At 39.6% G+C, this 17,856-nt stretch overlaps 1 protein-coding gene across 2 annotated transcripts in view; it reads left to right on the top strand.

The window, feature by feature from the left end:
• The first annotated feature begins 8,479 nt into the window (after positions 1 to 8,479).
• mfn2 (mitofusin 2) overlaps positions 8,480 to 17,856 on the top strand; it is a 37,557-nt gene continuing 28,180 nt past the window's right edge. Inside the window, exon 1 of one of the 2 annotated variants that reach the window (XM_060931495.1) lies at positions 8,480 to 8,886. The gene's annotated coding sequence lies outside the window, so the exon portion shown is untranslated. Of the gene's footprint in view, positions 8,887 to 14,458; positions 14,897 to 17,856 lie in introns of those variants that run through there. The other variant, XM_060931496.1, reaches the window with a different exon arrangement.

Below are 17,856 nucleotides of genomic sequence, written 5' to 3'. Positions count from 1 at the left end.
AGGTCTGTTGTTTCGTCCGTCACTCAATACAACTTCTTTAACTATATTTATTTATTTTTTTAAATCTTAAATCTTGGTGACCTGAAAGGCGCCATGTAAAAAACACATTCTTCTTGTTGTAGGCTAATTTATTATTATTACTATTGTAGTCTTACATTTACAATTTTTCCTACATTTTAGTTTAAAATTACATGCAGGAAATTGCTTTAAAACATACTACTTTGCATCAATGTAGTGTCACTATAATTTAGTAATATGGGAATATATTAAAATACACACTAAAAAATACTATTCATTTAAATGTTGAGTTGAAAAACCACTGACCCAACAATTATGTAACATTAGTCTCACAGTATAGTTAAAATAACCCATTCTTTATGTTAAATCGTCAACCCAACTCTTAGGTTGATTGCACCCAATCGTTTCAACCCAATTGTTTGGGCTAAGATAACCTAGTGTTGAGTTCGTGCAATATTAGCCCAGTGGTTGGGTTAAAGTTGAGTTATTTTTGACCCAGTATTTTTAGAGTATATTATTATTATTGTTGTTGTTGTTGTTGTTTAGGATGTACTATATGCATTTTATCTCAATGTTCACTTAAATTTTTAGGTTCTAAGTAAATGTTAAAGTATCTGGGCTGTTAATCGAGATCCTTCTCTACAGCATTGACTGTTGGACGAAAGCATGGTAATATACTACAGTTAGTGCATCCTTTTAAAAACCATACTATCCCTTTTTAAACTAATTTCATAGTTACTATGACCTATTACACATACAACTATGATGCTACACAGCTACTGCAATACTATGGATAAACCACAGTAATGCTATGGTTGGTTCATAGTACTTAGAATCACCATGAAATACCACAGTAGAACCATGGTTACTACCATGGATGAACCATAGTAATACTATGGTTGGTTCATAGTACTTAGAATAACCATGAAATACCATAGTAGAACCATGGTTTCTACCATGGATGAACCATAGTAATACAACCCCGATTCCAAAAAAGTTGGGACAAAGTACAAATTGTAAATAAAAACAGAATGCAATGATGTGGAAGTTTCAAAATTCCATATTTTATTCAGAATAGAACATAGATGACATATCAAATGTTTAAACTGAGAAAATGTATCATTTAAAGAGAAAAATTAGGTGATTTTAAATTTCATGACAACAACACAAAAAAAAGTTGGGACAAGGCCATGTTTACCACTGTGAGACATCCCCTTTTCTCTTTACAACAGTCTGTAAACGTCTGGGGACTGAGGAGACAAGTTGCTCAAGTTTAGGGATAGGAATGTTAACCCATTCTTGTCTAATGTAGGATTCTAGTTGCTCAACTGTCTTAGGTCTTTTTTGTCGTATCTTCCGTTTTATGATGCGCCAAATGTTTTCTATGGGTGAAAGATCTGGACTGCAGGCTGGCCAGTTCAGTACCCGGACCCTTCTTCTACGCAGCCATGATGCTGTAATTGATGCAGTATGTGGTTTGGCATTGTCATGTTGGAAAATGCAAGGTCTTCCCTGAAAGAGATGTCATATGGATGGGAGCATATGTTGCTCTAGAACCTGGATATACCTTTCAGCATTGATGGTGTCTTTCCAGATGTGTAAGCTGCCCATGCCACACGCACTAATGCAACCCCATACCATCAGAGATGCAGGCTTCTGAACTGAGCGCTGATAACAACTCGGGTTGTCCTTCTCCTCTTTAGTCCGAATGACACGGCGTCCCTGACTTCCATAAAGAACTTCAAATTTTGATTCGTCTGACCACAGAACAGTTTTCTACTTTGCCACAGTCCATTTTAAATGAGCCTTGGCCCAGAGAAGATGTCTGCGCTTCTGGATCATGTTTAGATACGGCTTCTTCTTTGAACTATAGAGTTTTAGCTGGCAACGGCAGATGGCACGGTGAATTGTGTTCACAGATAATTTTCTCTAGAAATATTCCTGAGCCCATTTTGTGATTTCCAATACAGAAGCATGCCTGTATGTGATGCAGTGCCGTCTAAGGGCCCGAAGATCACTGGCACCCAGTATGGTTTTCCGGCCTTGATCCTTACGCACAGAGATTCTTCCAGATTCTCTGAATCTTTTGATGATATTATGCACTGTAGATGATGATATGTTCAAACTCTTTGCAATTTTACACTGTCGAACTCCTTTCTGATATTGCTCCACTATTTGTCGGCGCAGAATTAGGGGGATTGGTGATCCTCTTCCCATCTTTACTTCTGAGAGCCGCTGCCACTCCAAGATGCTCTTTTTATACCCAGTCATGTTAATGACCTATTGCCAATTGACCTAATGAATTGCAATTTGGTCCTCCAGCTGTTCCTTTTTTGTACCTTTAACTTCTCCAGCCTCTTATTGCCCCTGTCCCAACTTTTTTGAGATGTGTTGCTGTCATGAAATTTCAAATGAGCCAATATTTGGCATGAGATTTCAAAATGTCTCACTTTCAACATTTGATATGTTGTCTATGTTCTATTGTGAATACAATATCAGTTTTTGAGATTTGTAAATTATTGCATTCCATTTTTATTTATAATTTGTACTTTGTCCCAACTTTTTTGGAATCGGGGTTGTACTATGGTTGGTTCATAGTACTTAGAATAACCATGAGATACCATGGTAGAATCATGGTTAATACATAAAAAACATGGTAAAACCATAGTAAACCATGGTAGATTTTCGTAAGGGATCTTTCATTTATCCAGTTTTTATCCTGGCCAGGTCCCACTGGGTGAAGGCAGGACCGAATACTCCCTGACTATGACTCTAATTTTGCAGATAGGCAATCATTCTGTATGCTATCGTAACCTATTTGTATAAGACTCATTGTTTTTGTTGAGTAGATCAGTGATGCACAAGGTAGAAAGGCGTCTAAGGGAAAATCGCTGCTAGATGGGAAATACTGTTCTCTCATAATTTGATTCACTTCAGCGACGTCCTAAAATGGGCTCCTATTATAACTTGTTGTCAGAAATAAAGAATAGCTCCGAGAGTTATTAGACCAGTTCACTGAAGCACAAATACATCAAAGGCCCTGTCAACCTGTTTTCATAATTAGCTTATTATTAGCTTCTTTATTGAATGCAAAAGAAAATACAGGTATAAGTGCAGAGGTTTTGTGGAAGTACTGCACTATTTTTACCATCACTAGTTAATAGTGTTGCATTTAGCAGGCTTTGAATATTTGTTGGTATTTCCAGATGAGTATCAGAACACTCATCCTTAAAAATCATACTTAAATTTAAAAAAAAAAAACCCAATATTAATTATTTTATTGCAGTTCAAAATATGTCCAGTAGGTGACGATGATGCATAAAGTTCAGGTTTATTATAAAGCCCTTTAAAAATAACAACAGTTGACCAAAGTGCTGTACAGTGTGCTTGTATTTTAGATTGTAGTTAGGAATATATGTATTATTAATATTCCTACAATACATGCTTATTTAAAAACCAAACTTGATAATCACCAAAAAAAATCCACACTTGAAACTTTGTTCTCAGTAACCTTCATAGCTAATAGTTCTGTGCAAAAAAAAATTGTTAAATAACTTAAGTGTTGTTTTTCATTTGTGACATGCAAAAAAAAATGCCGCAATGAAAAGCAAAACATTAAATGCAATGAAATCATCAATCACCAATTTGCAGTTTTCTCACACTGAAGTACAATTACTGTCCAATCACATCCCTACTCCGTACTGGGTGGATGTGGAATATGAGGTGGTAGTAATGGGAAAAGGCCCAGAAATAAAAGGAACATATAAAAAAATGCTTTTTTTTAATTGTTTCTTATTGACTCATTGTTTCTTCATTCCCAATGCAGTGATTGTTGATCTATTAATAATCCAGTTTTCCAGAAATGACGAATATGATATGGAAAAAAAAGCCAAGTTACAACTCACAGCAGATCTTAGGAGTTTAATATTAACACATTTTAGACATCTAGACTACTTTCTGTTGGAGTTGGTTAAACATTGAGACTAGACTCCTTCCGAGGTCAGAATCACTGAGTACAATGGTGCTTGAAAGTTTGTGAACTCTTTAGAATTTTCTATATTTCTGCATAAATATGACCTAAAACATCATCAGATTTTTACACAACTCTTAAAAGTAGATAAAGAGAACCCAGTTAAACAAATGAGACAAAAATATTATACTTGGTCATTTATTTATTGAGGAAAATGATCCAATATTACATATCTGTGAGTGGCAAAAGTATGTGAACCTCTAGGATGAGGAGTTAATTTGAAGGTGAAATTCGAGTCAGGCGTTTTCAATCAATGGGATGACAATCAGGTGTGAGTGGGCACCCTGTTTTATTTAAAGAACAGGGATCTATCAAAGTCTGATCTTCACAACACATGTTTGTGGAAGTGTATCATGGCACGAACAAAGGAGATTTCTGAGGACCTCAGAAAAAGCGTTGTTGATGCTCATCAGGCTGGAAAAGGTTACAAAACCATCTCTAAAGAGTTTGGACTCCACCAATCCACAGTCAGACAGATTGTGTACATCTCATCTCATTATCTCTAGCCGCTTTATCCTGTTCTACAGGGTCGCAGGCAAGCTGGAACCTATCCCAGCAGACTACGGGCGAAAGGCGGGGTACACCCTGGACAAGTCGCCAGGTCATCACAGGGCTGACACATAGACACAGACAACCATTCACACTCATATTCACACCTACGGTCAATTTAGAGTCACCAGTTAACCTAACCTGCATGTCTTTGGTGTTAGGACTGGGACTGTTTTGGCCTCTAGAGGCCGCTGTTTTTTCCTTTTCTGGTCATGTTTGTTTTGGCCTCTAGAGGTCACCACTGTGTTCTGTGTTTTGTTTTTGTCTTATTGCCTGTTTCCTGCCCCGCCCTGTCCCTAATTAGTTTGTGTATTTATACCCGAGTTCAGTCCTCTTGTCACGGAGTCATTGTGCTGTTATGTTTAGCTCCAGTTTCCTCTGTACCCTGTTCCTTGTTTTTTTGGTTTTGCACTTTGCTTTGCTTTTTGGACCTAGTATTTACTGTGTTTTTGGATCTTCTGAGCGTTGGTATTTTTGCTTTTTCTTTTCTGGTTTTTTGGCTTTTGTTTTGTACTTTTGGATATTTTATTTTTCCCTTTGTCTTCTCAGCTTTGGATTATACTTTTTGTTTCTTTTGCCCTGGATTGTCTCATCTCATCTCATTATCTCTAGCCGCTTCATCCCTCTACAGGGTCGCAGGCAAGCTGGAGCCTATCCCAGCTGACTACGGGCGAAAGGCGGGGTACACCCTGGACAAGTCGCCAGGTCATCACAGGGCTGACACATAGACACAGACAACCATTCACACTCACATTCACACCTACGGTCAATTTAGAGTTACCAGTTAACCTAACCTGCATGTCTTTGGACTGTGGGGGGAAACCGGAGCACCCGGAGGAAACCCACGCGGACACGGGGAGAACATGCAAACTCCACACAGGCCCTCGCCGGCCCCGGGGCTCGAACCCAGGACCTTCTTGCTGTGAGGCGACAGCGCTAACCACTACACCACCGTGCCGCCCGCCCTGGATTGTATATAGTGTATATAGTATAAATAAACTGTTTTTGCTACTTTCTACTTTCGCCTCATGCCTCTGCACTTGAGTCATTCCCCTGGTGGCCTAGTGGGGGTTTGCTGGATCATTACACCAGCGACCCAGGTTCGATTCCCAGCAAAACCCTAACATTTGGACTGTGGGGGAAACCGGAGCACCCAGAGGAAACCCACGCGGACACGGGGAGAACATGCAAACTCCGCACAGAAAGGCCCTCGCCGGCCACGGGGCTCGAACCTGGACCTTCTTGCTGTGAGGCGACAGCGCTAACCACTACACCACCGTGCCGCCTAGATTGTGTACAAATGGAGGAAATTCAAGACCATTGTTACCCTCCCCAGGAGCGATCAACCAACAAAGATCACAAAGATGAGGCGTGTAATAGTTGGCGAGGTCACAAAGGACCCCAGGGTAACTTCTGAGCAACTGAAGGCCTATCTCACATTGCCTAATGTTCATGAGTCCACCATCAGGAGAACACTGAACAATAATCGTATGCATGGCAGTGTTGGAAGGAGAAAGCCACTGCTCTCCAAAAAGAACATTGCTGCTCATCTGCAGTTTGCTAAAGATCATGTGGACAAGCCAGAAGGCTATTGGGAAAATGTTTTGTGGATGGATGAGACCAAAATAGAACTTTTTGGTTTAAATGAGAAGCGTTATGTTTGGAGAAAGGAAAACACTGCATTCCAGCATAAGAACCTTATTCCATCTGTGGACCATGGTGGTGGTAGTATCATGGTTTGGGCCTGTTTTGCTGCACCTGGGCCAGGACGGCTTGCCATCATTGATGGAACAATGACTTCTGAATTATACCAGCGAATTCTAAAGGAAAATGTCAGGACATCTGTCCATGAACTGAATCTCAAGAAAAAGTGGGTCATGCAGCAAGACAACGACCCTCAGCACACAAGTCGTTCTACCAAAGAATGGTTAAAGAAGAATAAAGTTAATGTTTTGGAATGGCCAAGTCAAAGTCCTGACCTTAATCCAATGGAAATGTTGTGGAAGGACCTGAAGCGAGCAGTTCATGTGAGGAAACCCACCAACATCCCAGAGTTGAAGCTGTTCTGTATGGAGGAACGGGCTAAAATTCCTCCAAGCCGGTGTGCAGGACTGATCAACAGTTACCGGAAACGTTGAGTTGCAGTTATTGCTGCACAAGGGGGTCACACCAGATACTGAAAGCAAAGGTTCACATACTTTTGCCACTCACAGATATGTAATATTGGATCATTTTCCTCAATAAATAAATGACCAAGTATAATATTTTTGTCTCATGTGTTTAACTGGGTTCTCTTTATCTACTTTTAGGAGTTGTATGAAAATCTGATGTTGTTTTAGGTCATATTTATGCAGAAATGTAGAAAATTCTAAAGGGTTCACAAACTTTCAAGCACACTGTAATTGATAATTGCATGATTGCTTTGTGCATGTAACATCCGTGAATGTATACGGTATTTTCAATAGATCACATTGTGCAAGCAAACCCCTAAAAACAAGAGTGTGTCATATGATGTAAAAGTGCATCTTTTGTGTCTGAGGGCTGTTCAAATATTAGGTTACGTTATATTCCTTTAACTTCTTTGGGTTTTTTTTTCATAATGCCTTTTAGAGAGAAAGTAAATGGAGAAAAAAGGTACAAAGTGCACAATGCTTCCATGTTAATGAACAGGGCATTTCTTTGTCCTGCCAGTTTTTTTTTTTTTTTTTTATCTGACTGCCTGTTTCCACTAGCATGACAATAAATATTGTAGGTGTTTTACCTTCTCAGAGAAATATATATTTTTTCTAAAGGGGAATCTTAAAAAAAACAAAACAATACAATTCAACATGTCCACATTAAAAAACAAACTATACGGAGCAGGAAACTGGAATAAACTGGACAAAGTCACTATTTTTTATGACACCTTTTTGATTTTTCCAAACGTCTTAGCTACATTTTGTGCAGTTTTATAAGGAAATTGGCTGGTAAGGTTTTCTGACCATCTTGGAGAATCTGCCACAGTTCTTCTGGAGACTTTGTAGAACTTGCTTTTGTTTTGAGGTGATCCCTGACAGCCATCATCATCATCATCTTCTGTCTGAAAAGTGCTCTGTTACTTTAATTTTACTGACATTTTCTTTGACATTTAATTATTGGAAAAGTGATATACTTTATAATGCAGTCATAAAATAAACATCTGAGACAAAACCTGTATTTACATTTAATTTACATAAATTAAAAAAAAAACTGTAAGGAGCAGGAAACTGGGGAATAAACTGGACAAAGTCACTATTTTTTATGACACCTTTTTGATTTTTCCAAATGTCTCAGCTACATTTTGTGCAGTTTTATAAGGAAATTGGCTGATAAGGTTTTCTGAGCATCTTGGAGAATCTGCCACAGTTCTTCTGGAGACTTTGTAGAACTTGCTTTTGTTTTTCTAGGTGATCCCTGACAGCCATCATCTTCATCTTCATCATCATTCCTCTTCTTCTTCTACTGTCTGAAAAGTGCTCTGTTACTTTAAAAGTGCTCTGTTACTCTGTTACTGACATAGATTTACTTTGACATTTAATTATTGGAAAAGTGATATACTTACTCTATAATGCAGTCATAAAATAACCATCTGAGACAAAACCTGTATTTACGTAATTTAGGGTGCTTAATATTTTTGATATGAATGTGCATGTATAAAATATAATATTTTATACATGTACATTAACAAATGTACGCTTTTAGCAAAACAAGACATTTTGTCACTCGATTGTTTTGAATTTTATTTAAAACTCTGATAGTCGTCTATGTTTGATTTTTTAATTATTATTATTTTTTATTAATATTCTGTACTACAATACTTCATCGTTCTGGGCGAGTCGGTGGCGCATTCTGATGATGTCATAAATTGTAGCCGGAGGAAAGCAAACGGTGCTAATGGTGACCAGTAATTTTGTGTAAACAAGCTACTTAGTGCATTATTTCTTTATTTATCCAGCTTGGCAGGGACATTTGTGTTTAATAACGATAATTGTCGTATTTCTGCATCATCTGTTTACTCTTTTACTTATCGTATTTACATCCCGCAACCATATTAGCTGAGCTTGCTAATGTCAGTTTTACTTTCACTGTCTGTTATAGAAGGTTTGGTCAGGTAGCAGCAAGACGTTCACTTGTGTTTCTCGGTTTTCTGCTCGGGTCCCTGTTGTTCGTAAGTACAGCAGAGACACTGTTAAAAGACTACTGGGAGAAGGAATATATTCGTTTTCTTGGACCAACATGACTGAAGATTTCTCATAGTCACTTCTTCCTTGGTAAGTTGTTAATCTTAACCATCTACTTTCACAGTAGTGATTTGCTAACATTAGGTGTGTGTGTGTAATATATATATATATATATATATATATATATATGGTTGATTTTATACACACACACAATTCCAAAAAAGTTGGGACAAAGTACAAATTGTAAATAAAAACGGAATGCAATAATTTACAAATCTCAAAAACTGATATTGTATTCACAATAGAACATAGACAACATATCAAATATCAAAAGTGAGACATTTTGAAATTTCATGCCAAATATTGGCTCATTTGAAATTTCATGACAGCAACACATCTCAAAAAAGTTGGGACAGGGGCAATAAGAGGCTGGAAAAGTTAAAGGTACAAAAAAGGAACAGCTGGAGGACCAAATTGCAACTCATTAGGTCAATTGGCAATAGGTCATAATATCATCAAAAGATTCAGAGAATCTGGAAGAATCTCTGTGCGTAAGGGTCAAGGCCGGAAAACCATACTGGGTGCCCGTGATCTTCAGGTCCTTAGACGGCACTGCATCACATACAGGCATGCTTCTGTATTGGAAATCACAAAATGGGCTCAGGAATATTTCCAGAGAACATTATCTGTGAACACAATTCACCGTGCCATCTGCTGTTGCCAGCTAAAACTATAGTTCAAAGAAGAAGCCGTATCTAAACATGATCCAGAAGCGCAGACGTCTTCTCTGGGCCAAGGCTCATTTAAAATGGACTGTGGCAAAGTGGAAAACTGTTCTGTGATCAGACGAATCAAAATTTGAAGTTCTTTATGGAAATCAGGGACGTCGTGTCATTGGGACTAAAGAGGAGAAGGACGACCCAAGTTGTTATCAGCACTCAGTTCAGAAGCCTGCATCTCTGATGGTATGGGGTTGCGTTAGTGCGTGTGGCATGGGCAGCTTACACATCTGGAAAGACACCATCAATGCTGAAAGGTATATCCAGGTTCTAGAGCAACATATGCTCCCATCCAGACGACATCTCTTTCAGGGAAGACCTTGCATTTTCCATCATGACAATGCCAAACCACATACTGCATCAATTACAGCATCATGGCTGCATAGAAGAAGGGTCCGGGTACTGAACTGGCCAGCCTGCAGTCCAGATCTTTCACCCATAGAAAACATTTGGTGCATCATAAAACGGAAGATACGACAAAAAAGACCTAAGACAGTTGAGCAACTAGAATCCTACATTAGACAAGAATGGGTTAACATTCCTATCCCTAAACTTGAGCAACTTGTCTCCTCAGTCCCCAGACGTTTACAGACTGTTGTAAAGAGAAAAGGGGATGTCTCACAGTGGTAAACATGGCCTTGTCCCAACTTTTTTTTGTGTGTTGTTGTCATGAAATTTAAAATCACCTAATTTTTTCTCTTTAAATGATAAATTTTCTCAGTTTAAACATTTGATATGTCATCTACGTTCTATTCTGAATAAAATATGGAATTTTGAAACTTCCACATCATTGCATTCCGTTTTTATTTACAATTTGTACAGTCCCAACTTTTTTGGAATCGGGGTTTTATACATATATATGAGACACAGACATAGACCTTGGAGCAGAGCTCTGTAATCATGTAAAATAATATTAATGATCATGATGGCAATCAAGGACTGTTTCCTGTTATTAACTAGTTTTATTAGCTATAACAAGTGTACTAATTAACTATTAATAAGCTATATATGTCAAACATGGAGAAAGGCACACCCCTTTTATCAGCTGACAAGGGTGACTCAATAGACGTTCCAGAAGTCAAGAAGTGCTGTGTCTCACATCTCATTATTAGCTACTGTTCTAGACAAGTAGTAAAATTTAAATGTAGCATTGTAGATAGATTCTTCTTCTTTTGGCTGCTCCTGATTAGGGGTCGCCACAGCGGATCTTTCGTCTCCATTGCTCCCTGTCTTCCGCGTCCTTCTCTACCACACCTACCACTTTCATGTCCTCTCTCACCACATCCATGTATCTCCTCTTTAGCCTTCCTCATTTTTGTTTGCCTGGCAGCTCCATCCTCAACATTCTCCTTCCCACATGCTCTGCATCTCTTCTCAGGATGTGCCCATGCCATCTCAGTCTCATCTCTCTTAGCTTAATTCCCAAGTTCTCCACATGTGCTGTCCCTCTGATGTGCTCATCCCTTGTCCTGTCCAACCTCCCATCGCAAACTTTAGCATCCTTAACTCCGCCACCTCCAACTTTGCCTCCTGTCTCTTCGTTAAGGGTACGATCTCCAATCCATACATCACAGCTGGTCTCACTACTGTCTTATACAGCTTACCTTTCACTTTTGCTGGGACTTTCCTATCCCAGCAAAAGTGAAAGGTAAGATGTATAAGACAGTAGTGAGACCAGCTGTGATGTATGGATTGGAGACAGTATTGCATTGTAGATAGATTATTGGGGGGAACCAACAAGGATTGTGGCTTGTGGCACAAGTTCCCAACCCTGGTCCTGAAGAAACTCCTGTGCTACATACTAGACTAGTGCATCTCCAACAATTAGAATATCATGGAAAAAGTTTTTTTTTCCTGGTAATTTAATTCAAAAAATTTAATTTTCATGTATTCTATATTCTTTACACAGAAAGTGAAATATTTCAAGCCTTTTTTTGTTTTAATTTTGATTATGGCTTACATAGCTCATGAAAATCAGAAATCCAGTTTCTGAAATTATTACAATATTGACTAAAATCAATCAAAAATGATTTACAATACAGAAATGTCCAACTTCTGAAAAGTGTGTTCATTTATACACTCAGTACTTGGTTGGGGCTCCTTCACCAGGAATTACTGCATCAGTGTGGTGTGGCATGGAGACGATCAGCCTGTGGCACTACTGAGGTGTTACTGAAGCCCAGATTGCTTCGATAGCAGCCTTCAGCTCGTCTGTATTTTTGGGTTGGGTGTTTCTCATCTACCTCTTTAACAGTACCCCATAGATTCTCTATGGGGTTCAGGTCAGGCAAGTTGGCTGGCCAATCAAGCACAATAATATCACGGTCAGCAAACCATGTGGTAGTAGTTTTGGCAATGTGGGCAGGTGCTAAGTCCTGCTGGAAAAGGAAATTGGCATCTCCATAAAGCTTGTCAGCAGATGGAAGCATTAAGTGCTCTAAAATCTCCTGGTTGATGGCTGCATTGACTTTGGACTTGATAAAACACAGTGGACCAACACCAGCAGATGACATGGCACCCCAAATCATCACAGACTGTGGAAACATCACACTGGGCTTCAAATACCTTGGATTCTGTGCCTCTCCACTCTTCCTCCAGACTCTAGGACCTTGATTTCCAAATGAAATGCAAAATTTCCTTTCATCTGAAAAGAGGACTTTGGACCACTGAGCAACAGTCCAGTTCTTTCTCTCCTTAGCCCAGGTAAGACGCTTCTGTTGTTGTTTCTGATTTAGGAGTGGCTTGACATTAGGAATGCGACAGTTATAGCCCCTTTCCTGAAGACATCTGTGTGCGGTGGCTCTTGATGCACTGACACCAGCCTCAGTCCACTCCTTGTGAAGCTCTCCCAAGTTCTTGAATCAACTTTTCTTGACAATCCTCTCAAGGCTCTGGTCATCCCTGTTGCTTGTGCACCTTTTCCAGCCAGCCTTTTCAGTAATGACCTGTGGTTTACTCTCCTTGTGGAGGGTGTCGATGATCTTCTGAACAACTCTCAAGTTGTCAAGGAAGAAGAAACCTTGTGAGGAAGATTATTTCTCTGTTTTTGACAATTCCATTCAAATGTTAAAAATGGATGGATATTGAAATAGGCTGGGGGGTTAACTCACCCCACATAGTATACCAGTTAGTAGCTTGTACCACAGTTTGCATCTAAAATAAGACTAGAGGAGGTGAGCATGGTTTCTAATGAGATATGTATCCCACATCTGTATAGAAACCAAGCAACTGTTTCAAAAGTTTACTGAGATTTATTTAATGCACATTTTATTTCATGCTACATGGCATTTACAGTCACCCAAAGTTAAGGCTGCTGATTCTCGCAGGTGCTTTTCCAAACCAGTTACCCTAAAATGTAAATATATTTTCCATCCATTATCTGTAATCACTTATCCTGTGTAGGGTCGCGGGCAAGCTGGAGCCTATCTCAGCTGACTATGGGTGAGAGGCGGGGTACACCCTGGAAAGTCGCCACGTCATCGCAGGGCCGACACGTAGAGACAAACATTTTTCACGTTTGACAAAGAAATGGATATTATCAACTCAATTATGCACACATGGATAGAAAAGGATAGTTAGGGCATTTTATTGAATGGTGTGGGGTGGGGGTATTGGGTGTGTGTGTGGGGGGGTATGCAGATCTTGCACTTTTTAGTGTGGTTGTGGGTGTGTGGGGATTGTGAGGGATGGGAGAGTCCTATGTGTGTGTGTGGGGAGATTTATTTCTTTTTTTTTTAAATTCTATTTTATCTTATTATGCTTGTGTATGACTATTAGGTGTGGGAGGGTAAAACCTACTGAAATGTGAAGTTTTGGTGGTTTGGAGAGCATGTCTTGCGCACTCTCTCTCTCTCGAGGTTGGAGTGGTAAATCTTATACTCTATGTAAAGAGGGGGTAGTGGGATGGGATAATGCATGTTTGCACTGGCTTGCACATTCCTTTGCACATTTCGTTTAACTTATTGTGTGTGTTTGTGCGTGTGTGATTGTGAAAAATGACGCTGCTATGTATGCTTTATGAGGCTATCCACTTCTATTTTACTGGTCTAAATCACTACAAATTGCTCTAATGACAGATTTGGTGACATTTCCTGTATGTTTTATTTATCTTTTTTATTACATCCACCTGCCAAGGGACTACAGGTGGAAATTAGCATGTACTGCTATAACCTGGTACAGACATATGTCCTTACCACAAGGATAATGTTTAATTTGTACACTGTCCCTTTTAAAAATAAAATAAACTCTAAACAACCATTCACACTCACATTCACACCTACGGTCAATTTAGAGTCACCAGTTAACCTAACCTGCATGTCTTTGGACTGTGGGGGAAACCGGAGCACCCGGAGGAAACCCACACAGACATGGGAAGAACATGCAAACTCCACACAGAAAGGCCCTCGCCGGCCGCTGGGCTCGAACCCCAAACCCACTGCTCTGGGTTCACTGCTTCAGATGGGTTAAATGCAGAGGATGAATTTCACTGTGCTTGAAGTGTGCATTCTGACTTGTCCAGGGTGTACCCCGCCTCTCGCCCATAATCAGCCTGCGACCCTGTAGAACAGGATAAGCGGCTACAGATAACGGATGGATGGATATTATTAAACCTATTTCACTGATGTTTACTGAGTAGCCTTCATGACTTGTAATTATGATAATTAACTCATAGTAGTTGATCTTCCCTACTGTCCCATGTCTAATATAATAATAATAATAATTAATAATAATAAAAAGTTGACCCTGAATCACAGCCTAAGGGCGGTATATAAAAAGCCAGAGTCAAACTCCTTCTTGTGTACTTGACACGCACGAGAGGCGGGGTTAAGGGGCAGGGCTTATAGTTGGACAGCCAAAGCAGCCAATCAGATTCCAGGGCACAGCAAGATTGCGGAAGTGAAAGCGTAGACAGAGTGCAGGTGTCGCCTGGTGCTTGAGGCATGTGGCGGAGATATACGGTATGAAGTAGCTTTAAATCCCGGCTCGACAGAGGAGTTAGTAGTGATGGCGGATTAACGCGTAGATAGCAGCTGTGTGTCGGAATAAAAATAAAAAAATAAATATATAGAGCGAGCAATGACTTGTGTGACATTGACATTGGACTTCTTTGCATGTGCTTCCTGCTAAGTCGCACAGTGTTGATTTTCTCAGCACATGGTGTTTTGTAAAGATGTACAAGTTGTTGCTGTTAAACTAGTTTTTCTCATTATGCTCGTGTTTTGACCCTGATGGAACTGATAACCGGGTGAACGGTTACCGCCGGCGATTTTTTACTGCTCCAGGACACATTTCTTATCACTAGATTGTTATAATACTCCAAGGTAAGTCTGTGACAAATATTCACCAGTTATATCATTATAGCACTAGCATTTATGTTTTGTTTTTATAAGAGCTACATGCTGTTAAACCTTTATCCTATATATATATGTGTGTGTGTGTATATGTATGTGTGTGTATATGTATGTGTGTGTATATATATATATATATATATATATATATATATAAAATATTATTATTATTATTATGGCTTTTTTTTTGCATGTCTAGTTTCTGTTGATTATTTGTGCTCCTTTGAAACTCTCCTGATACACTGCAATGTTCAAATATGACTTGTCTGTGTGTATCCGGTTTATGCCTGAGATTAAACCTACTTTGTCACTCATTTCATCTCATTATCTCTAGCTGCTTTATGCTGTTCTACAGGGTCGCAGGCAAGCTGGAGCCTATCCCAGCTGACTACGGGCGAGAGGCGGGGTACACCCTGGACAAGTCGCCAGGTCATCACAGGGCTGACACATAGACACAGACAACCATTCACACTCACATTCACACCTACGGTCAATTTAGAGTCACCAGTTAACCTAACCTGCATGTCTTTGGACTGTGGGGAAAACCCACACGGACAACATGCAAACTCCGCACAGAAAGGCCCTCGTCGGCCACGGGGCTCGAACCCAGAACCTTCTTGCTGTGAGGCGACAGCGCTAACCACTACACCGCCCTATTTCAAACATGTAAACAAACAATGAATAAATAAGCAGAAAACAAGAAAAACAAAACAGCATTTGCACAAGAACACGTAAAAAGGAACTAAATTAGAAAATGAACCGTAAATAATATAGGTAATAATAATATCAAAACAAAAATACAAACAAGGACGCACTAAGCAGTTTTGAGTTTACATGTCCAAAAAGGAGTGGGCTGGAGTAAAAACTTATTTAATCCCACCCATCTTCTTTAGTCAATATAAATTGATTAGATAGAACTTTATTGATCCCTTTGGGAGGGTTCCCTCAGGAAAATTAAGATTCCAGCAGCATCATTACAGGACAAACAGAGAATAGAAATGGAGAAAAAACTTCTAGATAAATTAAATTAAGTATTTACATATACAAATATAAAACAAATAAAATATGTGGAGGGGTGGCACGGTGGTGCAGTGGTTAGCGCTGTCGCCTCACAGCAAGAAGGTCCAGGTTTGAGCCCCGTGGCCGGCGAGGGCCTTTCTGTGCAGAGTTTGCATGTTCTCCCCGTGTCCACGTGGGTTTCCTCCGGGTGCTCCAGTTTCCCCCACAGTCCAAAGACATGCAGGTTAGGTTAACTGGTGACTCTAAATTGACCATAGGTGTGAATGTGAGTGTGAATGGTTGTCTGTGTCTATGTGTCAGCCCTGTGATGATCTGGCGACTTGTCCAGGGTGTACCCCGCCTTTCGCCCGTAGTCAGCTTGGATAGGCTCCAGCTTGCCTGCGACCCTGTAGAACAGGATAAAGTGGCTAGAGATGATGAGATGAGAAGATATGGGGAAGAGAGGAAGGGGGGAATCTAGCTTCCTTACACACACACACATACACACACTTTATATATGTATATGTACAGGTCTATGTCAACCCGAACTTATCAGTAAGAATAAGAAAGCATGACAGAAATGTCGGGTGGTGCAGTGGTTAGCACTGTCACCTCACAGCAAGAAGGTCTTGGGTTCAAGCCTGGGGCCTTTCGGTGTGGCACCCCCCCCCCCCCCCCCCCCCCCCCCCCGTGTCTGCATGGGTTTCCTTCTGGTGCTCCGGTTTCCCCAACAGTCCAAAGACATGCAGGTTAGGCTAATTGGTGGCTCTAAATTGACCGCAAGTGTGAATGGTTGTTTGTCTCGGTGTGTCAGCCCTGCAATGACCTGGCGACTTGTCCAGGGTGTACCCCCGCGTCTCACCCATAGTCAGCTGCGACCCTGTAGAACAGGATAAGTGGCTACAGATGATGGATGGACGGACAGAAATGTCCGGTTCTGTGTGTAAGACTGCCTCAGATGTGTCACATGTTCTTGTTTACTTAATCTATCTATGTTTAACTACTTCCAAGCACAACGATCCAATTTAATTATCGAGTAAAGTGATCGATGTGGTTCATGTCAGGAGATTAGTCAACAGTGCATGCTTATGAGAGACACACACAATTAGGAAGTTGAATGTCTTGTTTTGGGTTCATTTTTAAATGACCCACTCAGAATCGGAATCCGAACTAGAATAATGTTGATAGACACAAGGAATTTAGTTCCAGCAGTTGGTGTCTCTCTATGTGGGAAGAGGGGGGGAAAAAAGTGTGAATAAATGTATTTGTAATATAAGGAAAATCTATATGTATGTATTCTATCCATATTCACTGGATATGAGCAATCGCACCACTCTGGTTAATGGCAGAGTATGTTGCTGAACCAACTGAGGATGAAATAAAATCAGTACTTGAAAATGGAAACCCCCCAAAATAGCAACAAAACATGGAATGAAAGTATTTCATGGTAAGGACATGTATCTCTTTATTTTTCAAGAATTTTTATTATAGCGTTTTTCACAAATTGCACCCGCCATTTCGCTGGTTTATTTACATTCTAAGCGGAAATTATTTTGTTGGACATTTTGTAAAAAGTTTTTATGTATTGAATTTGTAAAAAACAAACTCTCAAAATCCAGTGAACGTCAGTAGAATAAAAGACTCACACCTCGTCTGTTATCAGCTAATATACCACTTGATTTTGTGGAATAACTGTTAAATGTAATGTACAATGTAGACATTGCACATTTATTGTATTGTGTAATCTCATACATAATATACAATACCTATATTATGCACAGTATGTCTAAAACGTTATACAATTGCTATCTATAATCTAAATATCTATAATAAACTCTATCTATAATATACATTATATTGTGCTAAAAAAATCTATCAGTAATATGCAATATCTATAATTTACAGTATACATTATAAATAGATCACTCTGTGAT

The sequence above is a fragment of the Neoarius graeffei genome, chromosome 10 (assembly GCF_027579695.1).
Source record: "Neoarius graeffei isolate fNeoGra1 chromosome 10, fNeoGra1.pri, whole genome shotgun sequence".
NCBI lineage: Eukaryota > Metazoa > Chordata > Actinopteri > Siluriformes > Ariidae > Neoarius > Neoarius graeffei.
Note: the sequence above shows the minus strand (reverse complement) of the source record. Positions and strands in the feature narration are given on the sequence as shown.